This window comes from Otolemur garnettii, unplaced genomic scaffold (genome assembly GCF_000181295.1).
Source record: "Otolemur garnettii isolate 467f Iridium unplaced genomic scaffold, OtoGar3 scaffold00020, whole genome shotgun sequence".
NCBI lineage: Eukaryota > Metazoa > Chordata > Mammalia > Primates > Galagidae > Otolemur > Otolemur garnettii.
In genome coordinates this window covers 25,451,920-25,456,955 of record NW_003852415.1, presented here as the reverse complement: position 1 = coordinate 25,456,955, position 5,036 = coordinate 25,451,920, and positions in this window count along the sequence as shown.

Genomic DNA, 5,036 nt, shown 5'->3' with positions numbered 1-5,036 from the left:
CAGCGCTCGCAGGGCCAGCAGCGCCGCGACTCCAGGCCCGGCCCGGGGCCCTGCCATGCCGCCGCCGCCGCCGCCCCACCTCGCCCCCGCCGGGCCCGCGGAGGAGGCGGCGGAGGGTGGACGCCCCCGGCCGGCGTGGCTCCGAGGAGCCGCCGGCGTGCCCCGAGCACCCGTCTGCCACTGTGTCGGCCCCCTCCCAGGGCGCTCTCGGGGAAGGGGCGGTCTCTCCCCGCCGGGCCCGAAGTTTGGGGCCCTCCCCTTCTAGAAGGTCTTCCCTGGCTGGGACATCCGGCGGGACTGAAGGAAGAGGGGCGTCGCGTGAACACCGCAGAGCTCCCCACAGGCTCCGCTGCTTCCTCCTGGACCAAAGCCTTTTCAGACTTGGCCTCTTAGAAGCCCTGAGCGCCCAAAGTGTTTCCAGTGTCCCCGGGCGCTGTTTAGCCAGGGAGGCACAGGAAGCCAGGACTCCTGTGTTCCAGTTCCACCACCCACTGGGCTGGGGAGGGGACACGGTGTAGCCAGGGCCAGAACTCCCATGTACCTACTTAAAAACGAGGGTGGGGGTAAAGAGCAGATGGTGTTAGCCAGGGACTCAAGAAGTGAAACCTAGGCCTGGGGGTGGGGAGGGAGCCCCCACAGTCCACCCGTGGCCACCACTCCTGACTTCTTCCTGGTCTCTCTTCCTGGGCAAGCAGATTTCCCTTCTCACTTCTACATAGGAGGCCCAACGGGGCTACCTCCTGGGGTGGGTGTCCAGCTCTCCATCCTGCAGTCCCTGACCCACCTTCAGACCTCCTCCCCACCACTACCATACACATACACACTGCTCCACCCACCCCTGACACTCACAGCACCAAGAACACCCCTGCACTTTCCCAAGCATGTCAGAGCAACTTGCTCCTCCCTAGAAAGCCCTCCCAACTCTGTCTTCATGGCCGCATTTATCACACATCCTCTGTAGGTACTTTGGGCTGCCCTGGTGACTGTTCTGTGTCTTTATACCAGTGCTCCTGACAGGACTGGGGGTAGATTAGATTTTGCAGAGCTATGAGCTCTCACTGGGCTGTGGCTCTAACCTGAACAGATGCAATATGAATCACGGTCTCTACACAAGATCAGACATCTCTAAGTATTTTAAACAGAGGGAATTTAACAGAGATAACTGATGAGAAAGAGGCTGTGAGGCCATACAGGGGATAATATGGCAACTTCAAGATCAGCGACAGTAGGAAGTGCCCCCAAGTCCTTGACGGAGGGACAGCAGATGTTTTTGCAGCCAAGATACCATGGTGACCTGACTGGAGCTGGAGACTGCCACTGTCAGAGATTCTGCCTGAGACAGAGAGGGAGAAATACCTGGTTCTCCCTTCCTCCCACCTCCAGCTTCCACCTGTGCCTTTCACTGGCTGAACCTATCAGGGAGCTGCGGAGTCAGGAACCTAGGGAATGCAGCCTAGAAGGCCCCATGCACAGACAGCTCAGCAAAGAAAGAGCTGGCCAGGGAAGGACATTTGTAGTGGTCCCTTCTTCCCAGCTGGAGTCAGAACAAGGTGTCACTAACAGGGGAAAAAGGGCTGGGTTGGGCGTAGAGAGGTGGGCGTGGCATATAATCTGGGACCTAGCCTGACAACTAGCAAGATTACCTCAGGATTATCCAGTACATCATGGCTGACTTTCCAGAAAAAGTCATGAGGCATGATAAAAGACAAGAAAAGTTACAGTCTGAAGAATTATAAGAACCAGACTTGGCTATGGCATAGATGCTGAAATTATCAGACAGGGGATTTAAAATAACTATCATTAATATGTTAAAGGTTCTAATGGGAATAGTTGACAACAAGTAAGAACAGATGGTTAATATGAGCAGAGAGAGGTAAACTTTAAGGAAAAAATTTAGAAGCTATATTAGAAATCAAAAACGCTGTAAGAGAAATAAAAATGCCTTTGACGAGTTCATCAGTAAACTGGACACAGATGAGGAAGAAATCAGTGTACTTGAAGATAGGTCAATAGGAACTTCTTAAACTAATGTACAAAGAGAAAAAAGAAATTAAAAAAAAAACCCAACAACAGAAACATCCAAGAACTATGGGATAATTTTTAAAAATGTAAATATATGTAATTGGAAAACAGGAAAGAGAAGAAAGAAAGGAGCAGAAGAAATGTTTGAAATAATGGCTGAGAATGTTCTACAATGAATGACAGATACCAAACTTCAAACCCAGGAATTTAAGAGAACATAAAGCAGAATAAATGCCCCAAAATCTATACCTAGGCACATCATATTCCAACTGCAGATAACTGAAGATGAAGAGAATTCTTAAAAGAAATGCAGAGGGGTGGTGGTTTGCCTACAGAGGAACAAGAAGAAGAATTACAGCAAACTTCTCATTAGAAATGGTGCCAGCTGGCTGGGTACAGTGGCTCTGGCCAGGTGAGGTTGTTCATGCTTATAATCCTAGCACTCCGGGAGTTCAACACAGGAAGATCACTTAAGCTCAGGATTTCAAGACCAGCCTGAGCAAGAGTGAGATCCTATCTCTACTAAAAACAGAAAAAATTAGCCAGGCATTGTGGTGGGCACCTGTAGTCCCAGCTACTTGGGAGGCTGAACCAGAAGGATCACTTGAGCCCAGGAGTTTAAGGTTGATGTGAAGTAGACCATGAGGCCATGACACTACCAGGGCAACCAAATGAGACTCTATCTCAAAAACAAAACAAAAAAGAAATGGCACAAGCAAGAAGAGAGTGGAGTAAAATATTTAAAGTGGTGGAAGAGAAAACTCATCAACCTTGAAATCTTTATTGAGTCAAATTATTCTTCAGGAGGGAAAGAGAAAGGAAGCCTTTCCCAGAAAAACAAAAACAGAAGGAATTCATCACTAGAAGACCTGCCCTACAAAAAATGTTAAAAGAAGTTCTTCAAGGAGAAGGAAAATTATATAGGTCAGAAACTCAAGGTAATGGGTGATTATAGCATATGGATAAGTGAAGTGAATGACAGCAATGTCATGAGGAAGGGAGGGTGAATTGGGAATACTCAGTTAAAATTTAGTTGCACTATGTATCAAGTGGTACAGTGTTATTTGGAGGTGGAATTTATTACTTAAAATGTATATTTTTTCTGTACTCTCTGCTCAAATTTTTCTATAAATCTAAAGTTTCAAAATAAAATGTATTGGCTCGGCGCCTATAGCTCAACCGGCTAAGGCGCCAGCCACGTACACCTAAGCTGTCGGGTTCGAATCCCCAGCCCGGACCCGCCAAACAACGATGATGGCTGCAACCAAAAAATAGCCGGGCGTTGTGGCGGGCGCCTGTGGTCCCAGCTACTTGGGAGGCGGAGGCAGGAGACTCGCTTGAGCCCAGGAGTTGGAGGTTGCTGTGAGCTGTAATGCCATGGCACTCTGCCCAGGGGGACAGCTTGAGGCTCTGTCTCAAAAAAAAATAAATAAAAAAAAAAAAATAAAATGTATTAATAAAAAAATTACTATTTAAATAAAATGTGATTAAACACTCTAAGGCAACTACCCAAATAACTTTTAAAAGAAGTATAATGATATGCTTAGAAAAGTAGTAAAGTGACATTATATTAATAAATGTGCAATTAAAACCAAAGAAGGCAGAAAATGTGGGAGGAGAACCAAAGAACAAATATAATCAATAGAAAAGAGGCATGCACATAGTAGATACTAATCTATCTTCAGCAATAATAATTTTAAATATGAATGATTGAAAATAGATCAATTAAAAGACATAGATTCTTAGAGTGATTAAAAAAACAGGGCAGCACCTGTGGCTCAAAGGAGTAGAGCGCCAGCCCCATATACCAGAGGTGGTGGGTTCAAACCCAACCCCAACCAAAAACTGCAAAAAAAAAACCCGAAACAGAATAAGGGCCTAAGTTGGTGGAGCAAGATGGCAGTCAAATAACAGCTTCTTTGCAACTGGGAGCAGTAAGATTGAGGAGAGAAGACTCCAGGCATCTCTGGCTTATGGGTTCCATCCAGAAACATCCCTTTGGGGATGCAGGGAGATAGTGAGGGACTTCTGGACCCCAGGAAGAGGACAAAGCAGTGGAGAAGTGTCAAGTGGTTGGGAACAGGCTACCACAGTTGTCAGTACAACAGCAGCGAGATTGCAGACAGGGGAAGCCTTCCCTGTGGGTTGTTTTCTTTGTTTAGACTTGGGCACTTGGTTGAATTGCCTTGGATGAACTTGGGTGAGAGTGTAGGTGACTTTAAGCATTGTCCAGGGCACTGAACTGAGCCGCTGGGTTGGGTGGAGCTAATATTTGGCTGTGGGCCACGTGTGCAGCCATTATGGGAGAACTGCTCCTGCAGGCTCCGCCCTCAGGGTCGCAGAGTGAGGCTTGGGCTGGGAGACCTTGGGTGAGTGATCTAGTGACTGAGCAGCACCAAAGGCTGGGACTAAGATACTGGGGAAGAGTGGAACTTTTAGTGTTTGGCAGTGGGAGGGCTGCCTTGCAGCCTTGGTGCCAGGGGCATAGAGTGAGGCTGGTTTTGGCACATTGGATAAGCAGACAGCCACTTTAGGAGAGACCCTAGCAACAAGGTCTTTCCTGGGAAAGCTCCTGCTTAGCCAAGGTTAACGGTTTAAAGTGTCTTTTAAAAGTGTCTTTGAAGTGTGCTGAGGAGAGATTTAGGTTCTCAACCCTGCAGGGTTTGAGGGCAAAGTAGTCAGCAGAGACCTCCACTGTCCATCTCATACAGCTGTATCAGCATTGTGATTAGTATCTCACACCCCAGAAAATCACCTGTTGCCCAGACACTATTCAGCAAGATATATAAACGGCTTTGTTTTCTTTTTTATTTCAACTTTCTCCCTCTAGATTTTTTCTTTTTTTCTTTCTTCATTTTTCTAGTGTAAAAATAATTTTCCATGGTTGGCTTCTTTAATAATAAGAACTTCATTTTTGCTAGTGTTTCTGCCCCTGTTATTTGGTTTTTCCCCAAATTTTATCCTGTAAGGTTTTCTGTTTGTTTGGTTTGGTTTGATTTATAGTATTTTTGTCT